Here is a 24,856-nt window from a genome sequence, read left to right as displayed (position 1 = left end):
GGCAGCCAAAATGTGTTTGCTTGGGGCAGCAAAACCTAGAGCCGGCCCCTGGCCCTAACTGAGGAAGGAGAGGGTAGATCTGTAATGGGTAATGGATTGGTGGCTAGTACAGCTTGTAAAAGTGAACCTGAAATGGGTAACTGTGATTTGCTGGAAGTAGCTCAGTGTAGTGAAAAAGCAGCAGCTTATCTGTTGGGAGTGGCCATGTGTCTGGTAGGAAAATCTGGATGAGCCTAGGCAGCCTTGTGAGCTGATGGCTTTGTCTAGTCAGCAGTGTGGGAAGACAGGGATAGTGGAAGATGAGTGGCCCTGTGCCTTACCTGTTTCCTGTGTGGAGAAATGTGACAGTGGAGGGAATGTGCCTGTGTCTGTCAGGGGTATTGACTTGCCTATGGAGGAAGCTGCCCCAGTCTCCAAGCAGTTGTCTGTGAACAGCCCTGTGTGCTGGGACAAGGGAAATGAGATCCCAAGCAGTGTGTCTGGGGAAGGAGAATGTGTCTCCAGCTCTTCTGTGTCTGTGGGGCAGACAGAAGGTGCCTTTCAGCCTGTGATGGTTGAGGGTGGTTCAGTTGTCTCAGAGTTGGTTGTAAATACAGCTAAAGCCCAGGAAGGAACAGTCCTAAGTTTGTGTCTGCTGGGGAGAATGGCACTGTAACTAGGTTGCATCCAGTTAGTGTCTTAGCAAATCCAGAGACCAGACAATTCTGGTGCTTGTAGTTTGCCAGTTGCTAATGTGTGGTTGGAAAAGGGTGCAGCAACTCTGTCTGATCAGGGTGATACCAGCCAGGGCACAAGGACAGCATGAAGGTGATTTAATTGTGTTACCTACTGACAATTTGGCGACTTGTAGCAAGAAGGAAAAGATTCCTAAACTTGTTCATGGCCAAGGGAAGGAGATTGCTTCTAACCTGTTATCGAGAAAGTCTATGAGTTTGCCTGAACGGGGATTGTGTAGGAATCTGCCTGTTGGGCCAGAGGTGATTCTGAATGTAAGTAAGACCCAGCAAGACTCTGTGGTTGCTCAGGAAAGTGTTCCTTTAGAGCAAGCCCTAGGTGAAGAGGGTGAGAGCAGAATTTCTGAGAGGGGTGAATTGCTGCTTAGAAAAGCTCATAGGGAAGGGAATCCTCATGGTAATCTGTGCAAGCAGTTTACTGCAACTGAAGGGTGTGAAAGTGATTTAATCAAGAAGGTTTTAGTTCCTAACAGCCAGAAATGTTCTGTTGTGAATGGATCCACTGACTTTCCTTTGAGAGATCCAGTGTGGGCAGCTTTGAAAAGGTCTGAGATGGAGGAAAAGCTGTTAAAGTTGAGCAGCCCTATAACCACGTGGCTGTGTGTGGCCAGCGTGTTGGGAAGACAATGGTGTTGGAACAGGAACGTCTCCATGCTGAATCTGTGAGTGAGCAGTCTGTGCTTCAGGGTCTGAGGACAGATTCATTTACTGGTGTTTCAGAGCAGAACAGTTTTATGACTGAATACTTAAGGATGCAGGGGAGAGCAGCTCTCACCCTCAGACCCTTTGGATTTGTGTCGTATCTCTGTAAGACAGAGTCCAGCCTTGGAATTGGTAGCAGCTAAGAAGTGAAAAGCTGGTGTTTGTGTTGATGCAAATTACCTGGCTGGCAGGAGAAGAAAGACTTGTTAATAGCTGCTGGCACAGAGAGCCCACCCCATCAGCCAGTGACTTCTGTTAGGAAAAAGCAGATCCAATCCACTGTTGTTCAAACCAAGTTTTACCTTGAGTTTTTAAGGAGATTCAATCATGTTATTGAACATGACTTTGATAAACCATTTCTGTTATACACTGGTACGGCCTGTAGCCCAACACTAGCTGTAGTGAGACAGACCCAAGGATGGGGGGCTCTTGGGATGCAGTCGGTGATGTTTTGTCATCCCTTCCTGCATCAATTTTGCGTTGGGGGTGTGACGTTATTGATATAATCTGGGACCATATAGAACATGGTTTGCAACCAAGGTCCTGTAGTGGCACCAAATCTTATATAAAGGGGGTCATCTAAGGTGTCTAAGACCAGGTTATGGGTTGCTGGTTATGATTATGCTGTCTATATGTATGTATCATTTTGTAGTTGAAGTTATAAGTATTGGCTTTATACTGTCTGTATTTTGTATTTGTGCTCTGCTTCTGGGTGACATCCCAGACAAGTTGATGTTAGCTCTGCCTAGCCTGCTTGATGGCCCATTAAGGACCATCAGCTACACAATTGACCCATGGAGAGAAGGCAGACACGCCTTGTAACTCAGCAAAGTGCAGGGACTTGTCCATATGACTCCAGACTCCATTTTGCTGTAATTTTCCACAGCAAGGACAAAGAGGTTCTTACACCTGGAAAAGCCTATATAAGGCTGATGCCTCATCTCCATCTTATCTTCAATCCTGCTTCTTACCTCTGGAGGGACTTTGCTACAAGCTGAAGCTCTGCACAAAGGACTGATGACCCATCCCAGCTGGGGATGTACTCCAGAGACTTGATTTGAACCTGCAGTTTATGCCATCACTGCTACAAGCCTGAACTAAGAACTTTGCCATTACTGTATGTAATTGATTCCATCTAACCAATTCTAGCTCTCATCTCTACCTTTTTCCCTTTATGAATAAACCTTTAGATTTTAGATTCTAAAGGATTGGCAACGGCGTGATTTGTGGGTAAGATCTGATGTGTATATTGACCTGGGTCTGGGGCTTAATTCTTTGGGATTGAGATAACCTTTTTATTTTACTGGGGTGTTGGTTTTTATAACCATTCATCCCCAGGACGAGTGCACTGGTGGAGATACTGGAAGACTGGAGTGTCTAAGGAAATTGCTTGTGTGACTTGTGGTTAGCCAGTGGGGTGAAACCGAAGTTCTTCTTGTCTGGCTGGTTTGGTTTGCCTTAGAGGTGGAAAAACCCCAGGCTTGGGCTGTGACTGCCCTGTTTGAGCAATTGGTCCTGAATTGGTACTCTCAGTTGGGTCCCGCCAGAACCGCCTCGTCACACCCTGTTCTAACTAATATTCTTTACTACTGACTTCCCTTTTCTTCCTTATATTTTATTTGGAGAGTGTTTCCTACCAGGGAGCCATTAGTAGGGTCCAGAGCCAGCCCCATCTCCTATATCAAACTCTGGCTAGTAGGTATGTGATAAATGTGACGCCCCTGCCTGCGTCTGTCAGCTGGGAGACACAAAGATTCTCTCTTTCTACCCTCTGATGCTGCCTGGCTGCTCTAAGCTAAGTGAGGTGGGACTCTCTTAACATGTGCCTCCCGGAGCTTCCATTTCCCTGGTGCTGCTGTTCCGTGAATAGTGGGGTTGTGAGTGGGGCAGCAGGTACTGAGTGTTGGACTCTTGCTCTTTCAGGGGCCGTTGACCTTCGAGGAGGTGGCTGTGTATTTCACCAGAGAAGAATGGGCTCTGCTGGACCCCGCTCAGAGAGCCCTCTACAGGGATGTCATGCAGGAGAACTATGAGACAGTGACCTCGCTGGGTAAGCAGTCCTGTCCCCTGGGTTATTAGAAGCTGTGGGGTCTCTGAAGAACCTGAGTAGTAATAACTTTATACCTTTATTCGTCATACAAGTTTTGACAAGATTCCTTGCCCCCACCCCCCCCCCGCCTTTTTTTGCCTTATCTCCCACCCACTAGTATCATTTTTGGACATGTGCCTTTTTGGTGCTGTCACACATTTTAAAATTGCATTGAATGTAATTGGCTACATTAGTAACTATATTAATCACTGTAGCTTTCATGCCTTTTCCTCATTTTAAGAGGAAAATATGCTCCCTGTGGAATTCTAAATTGAGTAAATAGGTGTGTGACTCATGCATGGCTTGTGTGACAGTCAGATGAGCTCTTTTAGGAGAGCATGTAATGTTGCCGTTCAGGATCCCATGGGTGAAGGGATAAGCGAGCCGTGGGAGGGACAGAGACGGGGGATAGTAGATATGCCAGGAAATGGGGCAGGTGTGTGCAGGGTTAGAGCTAAGAAGCAGCAGGGAGGTAGGAGGCTGTGAGAGACGAGGAGAAAATACAAGAAGTTCTCAAGGTGCCGGGAGGTGGTGCTGGCTGAGAGTAATGGGAAGAAGCGGAGGGGAGTGTTGGGGAAGGGCACCCAGGAAGTGGGCTGGGTGGGTCAGTGGGAGGAGGAGGTTTGGGGATCTAGAGCTGTTGGGGATCCCAGACCTCTAACCCCAAATCCCTACCGAAGCCTTGTTGCTGTAGAGCCTCCATTCCAGTTTTATTTCTGTTCAGTTTCACTTTATTATACATTTTTTTCCCCAATTATTATTTTAACTCTTGACCTCCCTCTCCCTCTCATTATGCCCTCCCCATATAACCTCCCCGTCTCTGTGCACAGAGACCCTGGCCACCGATCCTGAGTCCTTGCTGCATCCTCCCGCCCAGAACAGGGCCCCTACCCAGGCATAAATGGGCACTTCGTTGATGATGTCACAGGGTGGTATAGTCTGTACAATTTTTACACCTATAAGATTACATATTCCGAAGCCCTTCACACCAGTCGGGCTTATCTCTATACGCTGATATAGTCTGTTCCCTTCCCAGCTCTGATGCCGCAGAGCCTGGCCTGTGTCCCTGTTCCCATTCTCCCCCTAACCAACATTCAACATTCATGGGACCTCATCTGGAGCACTGTGTCCAGTTTTGGGCCCAACACTATAAGAAGGATGTGGAAAAATTGGAAAGCATCCAGCAGGGGGCAACAAAAATGGTTAGGGGGCTGGAGCACATGACTTCTGAGGAGAGGGTGAGGGAAGTGGGATTGTTTAGTCTGCAGAAGAGAAGAATGAGGGGGGATTTGATAGCAGCCTTCAACTACCTGAAGGGGAGTTCCAAAGAGGATGGATCTAGACTGTTCTCAGTGGTAGCAGATGACAGAACAAAGAGTAATGATTTCAAGTTGCAATGGGGGAGTTTTAGGTTGGATATTAGGAAACACTATTTCACTAGGAGAGTGGTGAAGCCCTGGGATGGGTTCCTAGGAGGTGGTGGAATCTCCTTCCTTAGAGGTTTTTAAGGTCAGGCTTGACAAAGCCTTGGCTGGGATGATTTAGTTGGGGATTGGTCCTGCTTTGAGCAGGGTGGGACTAGATGACCTCCTGAGGTCCCTTCCAACCCTGACATTCTATAATTCCAATTTCCTTCCCCCCTCCTGTTTGACCCCATTTATAGAGTAATATTCTCAGCTATACCTGAACCAATCATTGTGCTGAAATTTAACTAACCAATTCTAACATATTGTGACATAATTTTCTAACCCAGGCGTCGGCCACCTTTCAGAAGTGGTGTGCTGAGTCTTCATTTATTCACTCTAATTTAAGATTTCATGTGCCAATAATACATTTTAACATTTTTAGACAGTCTCTTTCTATAAGTCTATAATACATAATTAAACTATTGTATGTAAAGTCAGTAAGGTTTTTAAAATGTTTAAGAAGCTTCATTTACAATTAAATTTAAAATGCAGAGCCTTCTGGACCGGTGGCCAGGACCTGGGCAGTGTGAGTGCCACTGAACATCAACTTGTGTGCCGCCATAGGTTGCCTACTCCTGCTCTAACCAATTATAAACCAGTACCCTAATTAACTTACACCTGGCAACATTAATTATACAGGAGAGAGAAACAATTAGAGAACCAGACTGATTAACAATGTAAAAGTGGTTGCCATAAAGATAAAGCAATACAGAAATGAGGGTTTCACAACCACAACCATTGATAAGTGATTTCTTGCCAGACAAAGAAACCTTAATTTGATAGCATTCTAACCATCTTAAGCTCCGGACAGGATTGTCTTCCTAACAGCCCAATAGCACCTTAGTTCAGTGTGACTGGTTTGGGATGTGAGGATGTGACCTTCGCTTCCCAGCTTATGGCTGCCCCTGCTGCTTAGCCAAAGGCCTTAGCCTAAGAACAAGGCCTCAGACTATCCTAGTGAGAGAAGGCCCAGACACAGGCAGACTGTGATTTTGATTCTTTGTTTTCATACTCCTGTAACTAGCTAAGTGATAAAAATACCCCTAAGTTCTTAAAATATAGGCTTTGCAGGCAGGCCTGAATATCGCCATTCTAACAGAGGGTTCTACCCCTTCCCCCATGCTGTGTCTGTCTTGTCTATTTAGACTGTAAATTCTTCAGAGCATGGGCCATCTACTATTCTGCATTTGTACTGTGCCTAGCACAATGGAGACACACTGTTAGTTGGTCCTTAGGCACTCAGGTAATGCATATGATTAATAATAATAATTCTCCTGCCACTTGGAGCCAAGGAAGCTGGTCTTGGGATGTTACTGCTTAAAAATGATCTGAGCTTAAAACCATGGACTATTCTTTGTGACAAGTATCCCACAAATTCCACTGACCTTCCTGGTTTTCTTTGCCTGGCTTAGGGTTTCTAAATTCCAAACCTGATGTGGTCTCACAGCTGGAACGAGGGGAAGAGCCGTGGGTCCCGGACCTCCAGGGTTCTGAGAAAGAAGTGCTCCCGAGAGCTGCCTGCAGAGGTGAGGACTTGGTTAAAGCAAGTCAAAAACTGTCCGTGAATACAGGAAACATTTGGGATGCCCTACAAAGACCCTGTGAGCTCTCCAAGTTCAGGATTGTTCCTGCAGATGTGGAATAATTAGGCAGATGTCACTTATGGCTTCCCACCTATCCTGACTAACAACTGTCAGCAGATCCCTACCTGATCCCACTTTCCCTGCATGTTCTGGTGAGATGCAGACCAAAACAGATCCCTTCCTCTCTCCTCTGGGAGAATCAGCTCCTGATAGGTTTGATCTCTCCTGCACATATTTTGGTTTGTTCATCCCTTTTAAAATTCCTGTCTCTGACATTTCCTTTCTCTCAGGCACAGGGAGTGACCTGTGCCTGAGTCTCTCTGTCTCCCATCAGGTGATAGGATGGTGCGTGAGAATGAGGAGCAGAAACCCCAGCAGGAAGATGCTGAGCAAGGAGAACCATATGAGACATTATCAGGAAGACCCAAAGGGAATGTTTCCAGGAGTTGTGCACTCCGAGAAAAGTAAAAGCCTCTGAGACTCAGCAGAGGCCAGAGGAGAACTTCAGTAGCCTCTCAGACCTTATTACACATGAGAGAATCAACTTGGAAGAGACGCACTACACATGTCATGAGTGTGGGAAAGCTTCAGTCAGCGCTCACACCTTATCACACACCAGAGAATCCACACAGGAGAGACGCCCTACACATGCGCTGAGTGCGGAAAAGATTCCGTCAGCGCTCAAACCTTATCACACATCAGAGAATGCACACAGGAGAGAAGCCCTACACATGCTCTGAGTGTGGGAAAAGCTTCGCTCACCGCTCTGTCCTTATCACACATCAGAGAATCCACACAGGAGAGATGCCGTACACATGCGCTGAGTGCGGGAAAAGCTTCAATCACCGCTCAAACCTGATCAGACATCAGAGAATCCACCCAGGAGAGACACACTACACATGCCAGGAGTGCGGGGAAAGCTTCAGTCAGCGCTCACACTTTATGACACATCAGAGAAGCCACAAGGGAGAGACGCCCTACACCTGCTCTGAGTGCGGGAAAAGCTTCAGTCTGCGCTCACGCCTTATCAGACATGAGAGAATCCACACAGGAGGGACGCCCTACACCTGCGCTGAGTGCGGGAAAAGCTTCTGTGATCGCTCAAACCTTATCACACATCAGAGAATCCACACAGGAGAGAAGCCCTACACATGCGCTGAGTGCGGGAAAAGCTTCAGTGTGCGCTCACACCTTATCACACATCAGAGAATCCACACAGGAGAGAAGCCCTACACATGCGCTGAGTGCGGGAAAAGCTTCAATCGGCGCTCAAACCTTATCACACATCAGAGAATCCACACAGGAGAGACGCCCTACACATGCGCTGAGTGCGGGAAAAGCTTCGCTCACCGCTCCGCCCTTATCACACATCAGAGAATCCACACAGGAGAGACGCCCTACACATGCGCTGAGTGCGGGAAAAGCTTCGCCGCTCAGCCCTTATCACACATCAGAGAATCCACACAGGGGAGCTGCCCTACACATGCACTGAGTGCGGGAAAAGCTTCAATCATCGCTCAAACCTTATTAAACATCAGAGAATCCACACAGGGGAGCTGCCCTACACGTGCTCTGAGTGCGGGAAAACCTTCAATCATCGCTCAAACCTTATTAAACATCAGAGAATCCACACAGGGGAGCTGCCCTACACATGCGCTGAGTGTGGGAAAAGCTTCGATCAGCGCTCACACCTGATCAGACATCAGAGAATCCACACAGGAGAGAAGCCCTACACGTGCTCTGAGTGCGGGAAAAGCTTCAGTCACTGCTCTGCCCTTATCACACATCAGAGAATCCACACAGGAGAGAAGCCCTACACATGCGCTGAGTGCGGGAAAAGCTTTAGTCGGCGCTCTGCCCTTATCACACATCAGAGAATCCACACAGGAGAGAAGCCCTACACGTGCACTGAGTGCGGGAAAAGCTTCAGTCAGCACTCACACCTTATCACACATCAGAGAATCCACACATGAGAGATTCCCCTACACGTGCTCTGAGTGCGGGTAAAGTTTCACTGAGCACTCAGACTTTGTCAGACATCGTAGAATCCACAGTGGAGAGAGACCCTATACTTGCTCTACATTTGGGAAAAGCTTCAATCAGATGTCATTCCCTATTAGATATCAGAAAATCGAAATGGGAGAGAACTGTAAGAAATGCCTTTATTAGGGCTTCCAAAGATTTGTTTAAAAAAATCACATTTGCTAATTCCAATATAGTGAACTTTGCACCATCTTCACTGTGGTCTCTCAGCTCTGCCAGATGAGTTGCCTGCTTCTGCCTTTGCAGCTCACCCTTCTTTGGGGTCAGTCCTGTGATCTTTTCTATCAGCTTCTTTCCTTTTGACTTGTAGGAGCGTGTGTCCCTCCAGCCAGGAATTTCATCAGCTCCAGGTGCGGGAGAGAGGGTTGATGCCAACAAGCTACCGTGAGGCAAAAGTTACCTGTGCCTTACATCCACTAGGACTGTACATGGAATTGGGTGCTCAAGTTAGTGATTTTGGTGTAAAAGACAATTATAGTTGTAGAGCAGAAGCAGCCCAGGAGTGAACCTAACAGACAATGATCAAGTGATCTCTCTCCTGCCATCCATCTCCACTCTCTGACAAACAGAGGCTAGGGACACCATTCCTTACCCATCCTGGCTAATAGCCATTAATGGACTTAACCACCATGCATTTATCTGTTTCCTAGAGACTGGCTCCATGGGGGTCCCTCACAAACTGGAGATTGTTACTGTGGGTTTGTCTTTAGTATAGCTTATGTGCAAAAATGGGTCCTGCTAGTGAAGGCAGGGGGCTGGACTTGATGACCTTTCAAGGTCCTTCCAGTTCTAGGAGATTGGTATATCTCCAATTATTACCTTTATTTATTACCTAACTGAGCCTCCTGGAGGTTTGAAACCTGTTCAGTCTGATCCATCTGGTGACAGTTGAATTCTAGGCATGGAAAACACGAGCTTCAAGAGGCAGAATTTTATTGCGTACCTGAGATTTTGTCCCTTAGAATCATTGGGGACGTTAGGGTTGGTCCTTTTTGTTTCACCTCTTCCTCCATCCATCCCTCCCTCTTTTCTCTTTATCTCTTGCTTCCTTTGTTCTTTCTCCTGTTCCTCCCAACATCAGATTTCTTTCTCCTGCTGATAACAGCTCACGTTAACTGATCACTCTCGTTATAGTGTGTATGGCAACACCCATTTTTTTCATGTTCTCTGTGTGTATATATATCTTCCTACTGTATTTTTAACTGCATGCGTCCGATTAAGTGGGTTTTAGACCACAAAAGCTTATGCTCAAATAAATGTTTTAGTCTCTAAGGTGCTACAAGTACTCCTTGTTCTTTTTGCAGATAAATTAGTGGAGGTTAAGTCCATTAATGGCTATTACCCAGGATGGGTAAGGAATGGTGTCCCTAGCCTCTGTTGGTCAGAGGGTGGAGATGGATGGCAGGAGAGAGATCACTTGATCATTACCTGTTAGGTTCAGTCCCTCTGGAGCACCTGGCATTGGCCACTGTTGGCAGTAGGATATGGGGTTGGATGGACCTTTGGTCTGACCCTGTATGGCCATTCTTATGTTCTTATGAAGGGAGGGGCAGAGCCGTGACAGAGTTTCTGTAGTGTAGTGGTTATCACATTTGCTTAATACGCAATAAGTCCTTGGTTTGAAACCAGGCAGAAAGATGATGGCTTCCTTTTCTCAGCTCCGAGTGGCCTGTCCCTGCTGTTGTAGTAGCAGCAGTGTTTTCTATGCTCAAAAGGTCTGTTATACTTCCCCCCCCCCCTCGCTTTTGTCTCCTCTCCCCCTCTGAATGCCTGTGAAGTGGCTTTCCCCCTCCCCCTCCCGCTCCCTCCTGGAATGCTCCTGGGATGAATGGGCTGGTTGAAGAGCAGAAGATCTCCCAGGTAGACAAGGTGTCTGGGACTCTCATTAGGCAGCACTCACACACCCAGAGCAGGGACACTGCATTGACACTGGCTGAGGTGGAGTGTGACCCACCAGATGCAGCCAAGTCATCTCCAGTCGCAGGCCATGAGGAGCAGGACCTTAAAAGGGGAAGGGGCCCTGTGCTCAGGAGTCACTCACAAGCTTGTACCTCCAGTGAATGCCCTTCGCCCCGACCGCCTGGCCAGTGGTTCGCTGCGTTACATTCCATCGGGAAGACTTACCTTCATCGCACCGTCCATCGCGGCGCTGGGGGACACTTACCTTAAAGGATCCTGACATCTCGAGTGCTGAGCCAGTCCTGGGAGCGTGAGTATGACACCCTCCCCCATCCCTTCTTTTGAGCTTAGCTGTCAGTATAATCATGGGTGCCAGGAACATTCACAGTCAGGGGCTCTGCTCCACCAATATTTGGAGCTAGGTTTCTCCCCTACTTGGAGTGCCCCCCCAGGGCTGGAGCTTCCCCCCCACCTCCCCGCCCGTTTAGAACCGGTTGTTCCTGGAGGGACAACTAGTTCCAAAAGGGCTTTTAAATTTAACAAAAGCTCTAGCAGCTCCCTGCTCTTCCCCCGGCCCCAGCTCACCTCACTCCGCCTCCTCTTCTCAACGCTCCTCCGGCTTCTCCTCCCCCTCCCCAGCTTCTCGCGAATCAGCTGTTCGCGCGGGAAGCCTGGGAGGGCTGAGAAGAAAGCAGAGGCTTCTTGCAGGTGAGTTTGAGCTGGGGCGCGGCTGGAGGGCGGGGGCGCCAGCGGGGAGAGGGCTCCAGGAGTCCGCGCCGCCCAGCGGGGAGGTCGCAGCCGGACCCTGGGGAGGGCCGGCTCGGCTCCTGACCCCTGGGTCCAGCTGCGACCTCGCCGGGCAGGGCGGTGCGGCGGGCTCCTGCCCCAGCCCCCGCTGCGAGCTCGGCTGGGCGGTGCGGGTCCTGCCCGGCCCCGGGTTCCTGCCCGGCAGCGCAGCTCCGGGCCAGGCTTCAGCCCGGGGTCCGGCCCGACGTTGGCCGGGTGGCTCGGTACCAGCCCTCACCCAGCTGGCCCTCCTCCAGGTAGCACGGTAAGGGAGCAGGCAGGGGATGTTGGATACAGGGCAGGGAGTTGGTGGGTGGATTAGTGTCGGGGCAGTCAGAGGGCAGGGAACAGGGGGATTGAACGGGGGCAAGGGTCCCAGGGGGCAGCCAGAAAGGAGCAGGGATTGGATGGGGTGGGGGGGCAGTCAGGGGCAAGGGTTCCAGGGACAGTCAGGGGACAGAGAGAAGGGGTGGTTGGATGGGGTAGGGGTCCCCGGGTGCCATCAGGAAAGAGAAGGGGTTGGATGGGGTGGCAAGGGGCAGACAGGGGACAGGTAAGGGGGGTGGATAGGGCACAGGTCCCGGAGGATGGGCTGTCAAGGAACATGGGGGGGTTGGATGGGGCAGGACCCCCTGTGGGGGGCACGACCCCCTCCTAGGGTGAAAAGGAGGGAACCAGTTGTTAGTATTTTGGCAGCTCATCCCTGGACTACAGTATAACAGCAGTGCAAGCTGCTGGTGCTGTAGCACCTCAGGAGGGGGAGGGGAGTGGAGGAGGCCGTGCCATGCTTGGCAGCCCTCCCCTCCCCTGCCCCTACCTGGAGGAGACGCATCCCAGGATACATCCCATCTACTGTTCACCCACCTCCACTAGGTCTGGAACCCTGCCAAAGAAGGAAAGAGGATTGGTTTGGGATGATTTGTTCTTGACAAATCCATGCTCCCTTGTCCTAAGAACCAAATTCTCCTGTAGGTGCTTGTTTGTATTCTTTGTATTGCAGTATCTCTCCAGCTGTGGAAGTGAGGCTAGCTAGTCTGCAAGTCCCAAGGGTCTCTTTGTTCCCCTTTCAAAGATAGGTCCTGTCTTGTTCATGGATGGGAAGAAGTTCTTTTCAGGGATCTCAGACGAGAACTGGGGCACAACACCTGGTTTGTTAAGGCCACAAAAATGGAGGCAGGAACCTCTTCTCTCCTGCTGGCAAAGAACCCCAGGTACCTAAAAGACAGAGACTCACATCCCTGAATGGGCTTTAGAAAAGCAGTGGTTAAAAAGTTTGGCCCCAACCATTTCTTATTTCCGCAGACTAGACATTTTAGCAAACTTTAGAATTCCTTGGGGCTAAACACCGTGAAACTCCCTTTCTCCTTCACAGAGGGCTTTAACGCCCTTATCTCACTCAGGCTCACGACTGCCCAGAGCTCGAGAACTGTCCCTGTTCCCACTGGACAGATGGGGAGGAGCCTGAGGTCCAGAGAAGGGAAATGACCTACCCAAGGGCCTACACTGCAAGGCAGTGGCAGAGCCAGAAAGAGAAGCCACCAGTTCCGACTCCTGACAGACAAAAAACTCCAGAGGCAGGATAGATCCCAGGAATCGAGATGGTGGGTAAATTTCATTCAAACCGTTTCTGTCAGAAAATCCCATTCAGACTAAACCAGTTTGTTTCTCGAAATCATAACAAGTGGGATGAAAGTTCTTTGCAAAAGATTTTGTTGCAAAACAAAAGCATCTCCTGTTTGTCACAGTGTGTTAGATTGTCTCGTCACACACAAAGAGGAGACACTTAGATCTCAAAAATTAGATAAGATGCTTCAGTCTGAGCTAAGTCGTTGCTGCTCTTAACAATTAAAAAATAAAAAAATACAAATAAAATAGACTGTTTCAGCTATTCTATTATGTCATAATCTGCTCTGAGTAAACGTGATAGGACACCTCATATTATGCACTACTCCTAGTGACACTCCAATGGATCCCCATCCTCCACCCTCCGTGAGGTAGGTAGAAGAGGATCATTATTATCCCTACTTGAAAGAGGGAGAAGCTAAGGCTGAGAAAGGAGAATTGACTTGTCTGAGGTCACACAACCAGTCAGTGGCAGAGTTGGGAACAGGATCCAAGAGCCCTGATTTTCAAACTAACCATCGGATCTTGAATTTCAGACATTGAATGACCTGAATAAAGTGCTCTGATGAGCTCCAGAGCAACAACAGTGCACAGGAATTATCCAGCAAGTATTTGAGGAGAACTGCAATGTTAGAAGACTAACAAATTTATTTTAGCATGAGCTTTCGTGAGCTGCAGCTCACTTCTTCGGATGCATCTCACGAAAGCTCATGCTAAAATAAATTTGTTAGTCTTTAAGGTGCCACAAGTACTCCTGTTCTTTTTGCGGATACAGACTAACACGGCTGCTACTCTGAAACCTGCAATGTTAGAGAGAATCATGAACTGCTCAGAGACCATTAATGTAGAGAAGCAGCAAAATTCGTCAAACATAGAACTGGTTCTGACTTATTTCCTTGGTCTTGAAAGAGAACAACAAGGACCTGAGTCTCCTCCCTGTCAATAACCCCCTGCTCAGCCAATCAGGGTAGAGACTGAGGAAGGGAGGCTGAGGGTTCTCACCAGAGAGCCCAAAGGATGGCCCAGGTCACTGGTGGGGATCAAATAAAATTCAGAATAAAATTCGGCCTCCTTAAGCTCGTGTTTTCCATGCCTAGAATTCACCTGTCACCAGATGGATCAGACTGAACAGGTTTCAAACCTCCAGGAGGCTTTTACCTTCCAAACAGGGACGGCTGTTTTCTAGTAAAAACACTAAAAGGGAAGGAGAAAACTCAAAAGAGGTTCCTTGTGGCGCTCACGTCTGTGAACCCGAATACTCCCTCAGTCCTCAGAGAGAGACCTGGAAAAGGAGACTTGCTGGAGCAAAGCCACAGGGGTCTCTGAGGTTTCCCTGGCCCCTCGCACCTCTCCTGCCTGGCTGATGTCAGCATCTCTCTGTGAGGTCACCACCTCCCCACCACCTTGGACCAATAGTCTCAGGTCCTGCCAAAGGCCTTTGTGATGTCACTGCCACACCCCTCCCTTTCTGGGCTAATGTCCTGCCCCTGGCCAGGCACTTTGGAGGTTTGAGCTACTCCAGGTGGATCACCCCACTCACGGAGCACTCGTTCTAGACAGAACTGACACCAACTTGTCTGGCTGGGGTGTTCCCTGGAGGCAGAGCACAAGTTTGAAATACGGGCAGCATAGAGCCTATAATCATAACGTCAACTACAAAAATGATACACATCTAGAGGTAGCATCATTATAATCAGCCAATCAGAACCTCTCCATAGACCCCTTACACGACAACCTTTCTACAATATTGGCTGCAAATATAGAACCGTGGTCGCAGCAGTGATCTATACAGTTACAGATTATGTCAATAACATTACAAGAGGTGACACGGCATCAGTGAGACTGATACTGGAATACTGCCTCCAGTTTTGGTGTCCTCATGTGAAAAAGATGTTATGAAATTGGAGCTGGGGCAGCAAAGAGCCACCAAATGTTCTGAGGGCCGGAGAAAAATGCCTTCTAGTGAGCTATTGAAAGAGCTCAACCTGTTTAGCTTATCAAAAGAAGATTGAAAGGTGACTTCACTGAAGTGTTGAAGTGCCTTAATGGAGAGAAAAGATTGGGTATTAAAGGGCTCTTTAATTGAGCAGAAAAGGGCCTAACAAGACCCAATGGCTGGAAGATGAAAAGAGACAAATTCATATTACAACTAAGGCACAAATATTCAACAACAAGGATGATTCACCACAGGAACAAGCTACCAAGGAAAGTGGTGGATTCGCCATCTCCTGATGTCATTTCATGAAGACTAGATGCCTTTCTGGAATGTGTTTGCCCCAAAAGTAGCTCTTGTGTCCTACAGGAGGCCTGTGATACGCAGGGGGTCAGATTAGATGCTCTAATGGTCTCTTCTGGCCATGAAGTCGACTAATTTCTGAAAAACTGAATGTAGCATTGGGAGCAGCGTCTGATGTTTTCCTGTCTAGCCGGCTTGCTGCCTAGACCGAACACTCCTTGAGTGGGGTGATCCCCAGGGAGTAGCTCAAACCTCCAAAGTGCCTGGCCAGGGGCAGGACATTGTACAGCAAGGGAGGGGTGTGGCAGTGACATCACAAAGGCCTTTTGCAGGACCTCAGCCTATTGGTCAAAGGTGGTGGGGAGGTGGTGACTTCACAGAGAGATGCTGACATCAGCCAGGCAGGACAGGGGCGAGGGGCCATGGAAACCTCAGAGACCCCTGTGGTTTTGCTTCAGCAAGTCTCCTTCTCCAGGTCTCTCTTTGAGGACTGAGAGAGTATTTGGGTTCCCGGACGTGAGCGCCAGGAGGAACCTCTTTCGAGTTTTCTCCTTCCCTTGTAGTGATTTTACTGGAAAACAGCCGTCCCGGTTTAGAAGGTAAGAGCCTCCTGGAGGTTTGAAACCTGTTCAGTCTGATCCAGCTGGTGACAGTTGAATTCTAGGCATGGAAAACACGAGCTTAAGGAGGCAGAATTTTATTCTGCACCTGGGATTTTGTCCCTTAGACTCACTGGGGACATTAGGGTTTGTTCTTTTTGTTTCCCCTTTTCCTCCCTCCCTCCCTCCTTCCTTTCTCTTCATCTCTTCCTTCTTTTGTCCTTTCTCCTGTTCACCTCCCAACACCAGGAGGGTGTGTGTGTGTGTGTGTGTGGCAGGGGAGTGCTCTGCAGCTCCCACTGTGGGAGGTCCACCCAAAACTGTGGGGCTGAAATAGAGCTCGGGCAGTGATCCCCACCAGTGAGCTGGGCCATCCTTTGGGCTCTCTGGTGAGAACCCTCCGCCTCCCGTCCTCAGTCTCTCCCCTGATTGGCTGAGCAGGGGGTTATTGACAGGGAGGAGACTCAGATCCTTGTTGTTCTCTTTCAAGACCAAGTAAATAAGTCAGAACCAGTTCTCTGTTTGATGAATTTTGCTGCTTCTCTGCATTAATTGTCTCTAAGCAGCTCACGATTCTCTCTAACATTGCAGTTTTCCTCAAATACTTGCCGAATATTTACTGTCACTGCTGTTAGTCTGGAGCTCATCAGAGCACTTTATTCAGGTCATTCAATGTCTGAAATTCAAGATCCGATGGTTAGTTTGAAAATCAGGGCTCTTGGGTCCTATTCCCAACTCTGCCACTGGATGGGTGTGTGACCTACGACAAGTCAATTCTCCTTTCTCAGCCTTAGCTTCTCCCTCTTTCGAGTAGGGATAATAATGATCCACTTCTACCTACCTCACAGTGGGTGGAGGCAGGGCTGGCTATAGATTTTTTTGCCACCCAAAGGAAAAAAATTTAGCTGCTCCCACCCACACCCTCCTGCTGCCCAACACCTGGGCTCCCGCCATTTGAACCCTCTACTACCCCAGTCCTGGGCTCTCCCCCCCACATACACACCCCTGCCACCCTAACTCTGGGCTCTGCCCCCCTGTCCTGCACCCTCCTGCCGTGGGCTCTCCCCCACACACACCCCACGTTGCCCCAGCTCTGTGCTCCCCCCTCCCCACCAGTGCTCTCCCACCCACACACCCTCTGCTGCCCCAGCCCTGGGCTCCCCCTCCCCACCTGTACCCTATGGGGCGCAATTTTATATTTTTGCGTTGGGTGCAAAAATAGCTAGTTACGACTCTGGGACCCCATATTGCGCTAGGTGCTGTACAATCCTGGCCAACACTGGGACACCCAGGGGTTCCCCTCAATTTTCCTGAGCCTCTACTGCCCAACTTCTTCTGAGTCCATCTGGATCACCCCCGCCGCAAAACCCACCTTTCCAAACAGTTCTCCTTTCCCTGCCCCTAATTCCGCTTTAACACCCTGGGCCCATCTCCTCTGTTTGTTCTCCCCGGGTGATCAGAGACGGAGGCAACTTCAGCCACTGGAGCCAGCCCCAGCGAGTGCTGCAGCCCGCCCGGGGGGTGTTTGCAGACACAGGAAGGGAGCAGCTGGTAGCAGGGGGTTCTGGGAAGGAGACAGGAGAACAAATCGCAGAGACCTAACATGGGGCAGCTCTTGGGGGCAGGGCTCTGGCACAGGCGGGGGGTGGGGCAGCTCCTGGGGGAGGGGCTCTGGCACAGCCCGGGGGCAGGCAGCTCATGGGGCGGGGAGCTTCTGGGGCAGGGCTCTAGCACAGGCCGGGGCGGGACAGCTCCTGGGGTGGGGCTCTGGCACAGCCCAGGGCGGGGCAGCTCTTGGGGCAGGGCTCTGGCACAGGCCGGGGTGGGGCAGCTCCAGGGGTGGGGCTCTGGCACAGCCTGGGGGCAGGCAGCTCAGGGGGCGGGGGAGCTCCTGGGGCAGGGCTCTAGCACAGGCCAGGGCGAGGCAGCTCCTGGGGTGGGGCTGGCACAGCCCGGGGTGGGGCAGCTTCTGGGGCGGGGCTCTGGCACAGCCCGGGGTGGGGCAGCTCTTGGGGTGGGGCTCTGGCACAGCCCGGGGTGGGGAGCTCCAGGGGTGGGGCTCTGGCACAGCCCGGGGTGGGGAGCTCCAGGGGCGGGGCTCTGGCACAGCAAGGGGCGGGGAGCTCCTGCGGGCGGGCTCTGGCACAGGCCGGGGGGGGTGCAGCTCCTGGGGGCGGGGCTCTGGCACAGCCCGGGGGTGGGGCAGCTCCTGGGGGCGGGCACAGCCCGGGGGCGGGGCAGCTCCTGGGGGCGGGGCTCTGGCACATTGTGACGCAGGAGGCCGGGCTCAGCAGCTGCTCCCTGGTGGCCACATGCTGCCAGCAGCGCTGGAGCCGCCCGGGCCGGAGCGGAGCCACTGTTCTCAGCTGCCGCAGGAGCTGCCCCCGGCCCCGCTGGGCTCCAGGTGGGGACAGAGCCTGGGGCCCGGGGCTCCCCTGGGTGCGGCTGGCGGGGCGGGAGGGAAGGGGAGACAGTCTGCTCAGAGAGAGGAGGCTCCCCCAGAGTCCTGACTGGCTTTGTATGGAGTTGTTCCAAAGCATCACAGCAGCCCCTTCCATACCATGCACTTCCCAGAAGTCCGCACAGGCACTGACACTCCGTCCTCTGGCCTTTGTCTCTTTTCCAGGCATTAGGAGGCCACCCGATCTCTCTGTTCTCCAACACCTTCAGTTGGCACCTTGCAGGAGAGTGGCCCAGGCCATCAGTTACCAGGAGACAGGGTTGCAGCCATTCTCTGTGCAGACAGCTCACACTGTCCCTCTAGGGCTCTACAACAATCACACCCCCTTATCCCACCATCTAGAGCCTTAAGAAATGCATAGGGGAAACTGAGGCACCCACACAGTATTCAGAGAAGAACATTCCCACTTTGGAACACCTGTATACGACTAGTTATATACTTTAAAGGGGTGTAAAATAATCAAGTATTGTGCTAAACACAATGATACTCCAAACTGACCTCCAAACTGACCACCAAATTTAAGTTGCACGTTTTTCCCCTCAGGTGAGGGCTCTGGGGTGGGGCTGGGGATGAGGGGTTCACAGTGCAGGAGGGTGCTCAGGGTTGGGGTGCTGGGGGCACAGGGCTGGGGATAAGGAACTTGGGGTGCAGACAGGCTGCCCCAGGGCTAGGGCCAGAGAGGACTCCCCATCACCACCACTGGCAGCAGCAAGCTCCAGGGGAGGAACCCCTCCTCTCCTCCCCTGCCCCCCACAGCACACTCACTCTGCACCACAGTCACTGCACATGCTCCTAGGGCCCCTCTCAGGTCCAGAAAGCTCACTCCCCTCCCCTATGATGGGTACTGGGTGGGGGGGGGGGTTGCCATCACAGGTGCCTTTCATATTGCTGCCCCTCACCATAACTTCACTGTGGATGGGGGATGGGGCTGCCCTTTGCCCAGCATGGGGCAGAAGTGGGGTCTGCAGGGTGGTGGCTATGGGGCTGGGGAGCAGGGTGTCATAAAATTCACCCAAGCCCCAGCTGCTCAGGTCTAGGAAGCCTCCCTCTCCCATCCCTCCTGTGGCGGGTGGGTTGATGGGTGCTGGGGGAGGGGGCATTGCCTTCACATGTGGCTTCCTGCCTCCCCTGTGCAGCCTGCTGCGCTTCACTGGGGGTAGGAGTGGGGGCTTCCTCATCCCCAGCGTGGGGCAGGAGTGGGGGCTGGGGGGAATCATAGGGTCAAACACTCACAGAAGCCCCAGCAGCTTCTTAGGACAAGGGAGCATGGATTTGTCAAGAACAAATCATTCCAAACCCAGCCTCTTTCCTTCTTTGGCAGGGTTCCAGGCCTAGTGGAGGTGGGTAAACAGTAGATGGGATCTATCTCGGGGTTACTAAGGCTTTTGACACAGTCCCGCAGGACATTCTCACAAGCAAACGAGGGAAATGCGGTCTAGATGCAATCAGTGTCATGTGGGTGCAGAGCTGGTTGAAAGCCCAGACTCCAAGAGCCCTTCTCCATGGTTTGGCTGCCCAACGGAGAGGGGGCACCTTGTGAGTGCGGCAGGGATCAGTCTGGGGTCCGGTGCTATTCAATAGTTTCATGAATGATTTGGAAAATGGAGTGGAGAGCCTGCTTCTAAAATGTGCGAATGACACCAAGCACTTTGGAGCACAGGATTGGAATCCAAAACGCCCGTAACAAATTGGAGACTTGGTCTTCTTGAGCCAAACCCCATGGCTGGGCCTCTCTCTCTAGACTGGGCTGAAGTGAAACCCCAGAGCCAGACACTCCTCCTCCTGGGCAGTGCGCTCCAACCTTGAATGGTCAGATGCTGCTTAGCGCTGTCAGAGCAGCTTTGGCTGGGGGATTCTCCCAGCACGTTCCAATAGCGGGAAGGTACGAAATCCCCATTTGCCTGCTGGGGACGGAGCCCTAGAGGGGGGAGCAACTTGCCCAGAGTCCCACCGGAAAGGAAAACAACCAGCAGTGGAACCAGTAGGAAACCCAGCAATGGAACTCAGGAGTCCTGGGGGTGTGCTAGGGTGACCAGATGTCCCAATTTTGGGGTCTTTTTCTTATCTAGGATCCTATTACCCCCCCCCCCCACACTCCCTGTCCCGATTTTTCACACTTGCTGTCTGGTCACCCTCGGGTGTGCACATGTGGGGTCCCAGCTGCTCCCTGCCCCCCTCATTGAAGCAGGTGTGCAGGGTTACTGCCCTGGGAACTGCAGGGCAGGGTCTGGCTGGAGGCAGGGCAAGGGGTGCGGGGCTGGCTGGAAACGGGGGTGTGTGGGGCAGGCTGGCTGGTTTCAGGCAGGGCAAGGGGTGCGGGGCTGGCTGGAGACAGGGGTGGGTGGGGCAGGCTGGCTGGCTTCAGGCAGGGACGCAGGGGGGTGCATCAGGGGTTGGCAGGGCTGGAGACAGGAGTGCGGGACTGGCTGGCTTCAGGCAGGGGGGTGCGGCAGGAGTTGGCTGGAGACAGGGCAGGGGGTGTGGCAGGGGCTGGCTGTGGGCAGGGGGTGAGGGGCTGGCTGCAGGCAGAGCAGGGAGGATGCGGCTGGTGCGGGCAGGGCAGTGGGTGCAGGGCTGGCTGCAGAGAGGCTGGCTGCGGGCAGGGCAGGGGTGCTGGGCTGGCTGCAGCCCGGGGTTGGCTGCGGGCAGGACAGAGGGTGCGGGGTTGGCTGCAGACGGGCTGGCTGCGGGCAGGGCAGGGGGTGCAGGGCTGGCTGCAGAGAGGGGCTGGCTGCAGGCAGGGCAGGGGATGCAGGGCTGGCTGGAGGCAGGGGCTGCCTGCAGGGAGGGCAGGGGGTGGAGGGCTCACTGAAAATGTACTGAGAGGTATTTTACGGTGAAGATAACACCATGGTTACCAGTTGACTGGCACATCCTGGGTTAAAGAAAGGAAGGGACCTGGAGTTAATAGTCTGAAGTATTTGTGTTACCAACCCTGTCACTGTCTGACCCCCCTTCAGTGCGGAGCAGGTGTGTGCGTTGCTGTGTGGAACGCACAGACTCCTGCAGAGCTGGGGCAGCTGTTTCCATGGCAGAGAGCCTGGCACTTAGGAGACTTTCTACACTTGCTGTTTTGAAGCAATTCAGTAAAATAACGGTGGAGCTACAATGTCCAATCCAAAATTTCAGCCCTGGTGCAAAAACGCTATTTTAGGATCTAAACAGGAGGCTTCCAGCGCTAGGACACCTGACCAGAGAGCTCAGTGGGGGCGTAACAGCTGCTGACTCTGAGGGTCCTGGGCTAAATCCACTTGCAGGTGGAGGCGTTTCGATTTATTTGATCGATAATGAGGAAGGCGAAGATTTAATCGCAGGTATTTTTAGTAAATGTCATGGACAGATCACGGGCAAAACCCAAAAGCTCATTGCCCATGACCCGGCCATGACTTATACCATAAATACCCCTCATTGAGTCTTGGGGAGGGAGGCCCAAGGGGTCCGTGGCACCAGCTGTGGGCGCAGGGAGTCCAGGGGGGCCCGTGGCACCATGTACTGGGGGAGAAGCCCCGGGGACCCACTGCCACTCCAGAGGCTGCCACATGAGGGGAGCCCCAGAGGCCAGCCCTGCTCTGGCCACCTCGGGACAGGTGCCAGGAGCCACTGAGCTGTGGCTGCTCCTGCCACCCTTGGAACCACTGCTCAAGCTGCCCCCAGGCCAGCTGCTGGGGCAGCCACGGAGTCAGCCGCAGTGGCCACTGCAGAAGCCACAGAATCTATGACTTGTGCAGCCTCCGTGACACAGAGGGATCCCTAATAAAGAGACAAACCCCTCCCTGCTGTGACTGCAGTTCCTGGAAGGAAAGAGAAGAACAGAAAGTGAAGAGAGAAGGAAAGAGAGAGATTCCTGTCACCTCTCTCCCCTGCTCCTCCCCTTGTCTTCTGTAACCCCATCTCACTGGGTTCCCTGTGCTGGTGCCATGGGGGTGACACTAGAGTTCTGGGGCTTTGGGGGGAGGGGAAGGGGGCTCTTCACTTCTCAGCATTTCACACAAATTTGTCTTTGGGCTGAAGTTTCTCCTGTGGGGCCTCTCAGTCAGAGCTGTACCCCACCCCCTTCAGTGGGGGTGTGTGTAAATTGCAGAGCAGGCAGAGAAGTCGCCCATAAAGGGTCATATTGTTCTGGTGACTGGTTCTGACGGGGTCACCCGTCCTCTGACACAGGCTCACGTGCAGAACATGGGAGCTCTGGCTTGTCCTAAATGCTGTAGACTGTGAGTTCCTGGAAAGGGCAGGGGAGAGGGAGCAAGAGGAGAAAGGCAGAGACATTGGAGATGAGGAATTGGGGGGAGAAGAAGGAGAGAACAGAGAGACAATAAATGATTGAAGCAGAACAGGTGTCCCAACTCCATCTTGCTCATCACAGGTGTTCAGAGAGACAGGTAGTTGCAGGTTTTCCAGTGTCAAGTCTGAACTTTGATTCTAACAATGTGTGTTGAAATATCAAGGGGATCTCCACATACCTGAGCTCTTCCCCCTCCCCTTTTTTGTATTAATTTTTATTTTGACGTGTTTGGCTTAACCGTGATCGTCTCTTTCCCGACCTGTATTGCAACTTGGGGTTTATGTTTATTTTGCCTCCCTTTTGTTCATGTCATTATAATTGTAACAGCAAAGGAACCTGCAGGAGCAAAAACTGACTCAAAACTTCATTTCCCCGTCATGCCGGAACATCCTACAAACAGCTCACGCAGCTGGAATCATAACACACAAGGCCAGGGGATGGGAGATGCAGGTTTCCAAGTGTTCTGTCTTTCTCAGATGACACATTCCAGCCCCTTGTGTGCCTCCATCCTGTATGACCTGCTGGACTTCGACACATTTATTGTTTCATTCTATAGATAATGTGATTGTAACACAATGTGACTGAAATTAAACCACTTCCAGCTGAGGAAACAACAGAAGAGAAAAGCCATTATTGCATTGGCTGGGAATCAAACCCAGATGAAGTGCTTAGAAAGCACCCATGCCCACCACTATACCAATGCATCTGGCAGGAGTAGCTTTCCTGCAAGCTGTGAGTGCTGGCAGAGGGAGTGACATATGACCACAGAGTTAGTGAGCAGGGTGGATGGGCTGGAAGCTGCCTGACAGCTGGGAGCAGAGTTACCATCCCAGAGTGACTGAAAGGGGGCAAAGGTGAAAACAGATCTCACTGGGAGCTGGCCCCACACCTGCCCCGCCCCTAGGAGAGGGGAACTGAAGCTCAACTTCAATCACAGAAAAATCTTCCCGAGAAGGAAGGGGACAGCTTGTTTTAAAGACCAGGTTTATGTTTGTTCCTGCTACATACGGTGGGGCTGGGTAGTGCTGATTCCAGCCCCCAGACTCTGGGAGGATAAGGAACAAATTCAGGCTGCCAGTGACCTGCAGGAGGGAGATGATCTTTTGACAGTGACGGACGCCTCGTCCTAAAGGCCTTTGTCTGCCCCCTTCCAGTGACTGTTTGGCACAGGAATGCAGCCCCCACTCCTGGGTCTCTCCTGGGGAAATAATGTTTCTGTGCAAAACGCCAAAGCTTTTAACAGAAAGGAAGAAAAGGAAATGGCCACATGATGGGACTAGCACATAAGGAATGAAACACACATGGGCGGCGAGTTATATACCCACGTGGTGCCCGGGCACAAGCAATATTCAGAGACATGGGGCCCAGCTCCACCAAAGCTTGGGGCCGGGTCTCCTCTGGCCCCACCTGCCACCCCCCGTGCTTCCCCCGAGTGTCCCCCGGGCCCCCGTGCTGGCCCCATGCATGTCCCTGGGCCCCAGAGGGAGCAGAGCGTCCCTGCCTCTTCCATGCAGCTCCATGCTGCCTCCCTGCAGCAACTGCTGCCACAGGGTCCTAGTGCCCCCCCTTCCCAACTCACTGCCAGGGCAGACTGACTCTAAGCCTGCCCTTCCACCTCAGACCCTTCCCTTTTCCAGCGGGACCCTCCACCATCACAGCGCCCCTGCAGTCACCCCTCCTGCCCCATGCTGGGCAAGGAGACAGCCCCATCCCCCACCCCCAGTGAGGCTATAGTCAGGGGCAACAGCAGTGGAGGAGGTGCATGCAGCACCCCCCGGCACCCATAATGGTGGAGGTGAGGAGATTCCTGGACCTGAGAAGGGCCTTAGGAGCACCTGCAGTGACAGTGGTGGGAGTGAGTGTGCTGCTGGGGGGGGGGGGTATGAGGGGTTCCTCCCCCAGAGCTTGCTGCTGCCAGCAGGGAAAGGGCTGGGGGGAGTCCTCCTTTCTGGCCCTTGTCCCGGAGCAGCCTGCCTGCACCCCAAACGCATCCCCAGCCCTGCCCCACCCCAGAGCCCACACCCCAGTCAGAGCTTTCACCCCCCACCACATCCTCAACCCTCTGCCCGAGCCCTGAGCTCCTCCCAAACCTCCCATCCCCAGTCCCAGCCAGAGCCTTCATTCCCCCCCCACACACCCCAACCCTCTGCCCCAGGCCTGAGCTCCTCCCACACCCCAAACCTCCCATCCCCAGTTCCAGCCAGAGCCTTCATTCCCCACCCCAACCCTCTGCCCCAGCCCTGAGCTCCCACACCCCAAACCTCCCATCCCCAGTTCCAGCCAGAGTCTTCAACCCCCCGCACACCCCAACCATATGCCCCACCCCAGAGCCCTCCAACACCACAAACCCCTC

The 24,856-nt window shown here is 52.2% G+C and overlaps 1 pseudogene; it reads left to right on the top strand.

Annotated features, from left to right (window-relative positions):
- The first annotated feature begins 7,387 nt into the window (after positions 1-7,387).
- Positions 7,388-8,499, top strand: LOC120381959 (annotated as a pseudogene).
- Positions 8,500-24,856: the final 16,357 nt, after the last annotated feature.

This window comes from Mauremys reevesii, linkage group 14 (assembly GCF_016161935.1).
Source record: "Mauremys reevesii isolate NIE-2019 linkage group 14, ASM1616193v1, whole genome shotgun sequence".
Lineage (NCBI taxonomy): Eukaryota > Metazoa > Chordata > Testudines > Geoemydidae > Mauremys > Mauremys reevesii.
The sequence above is the reverse complement of the archived record's forward strand: the minus strand, read 5'-3'. Positions and strand labels throughout refer to the sequence as shown.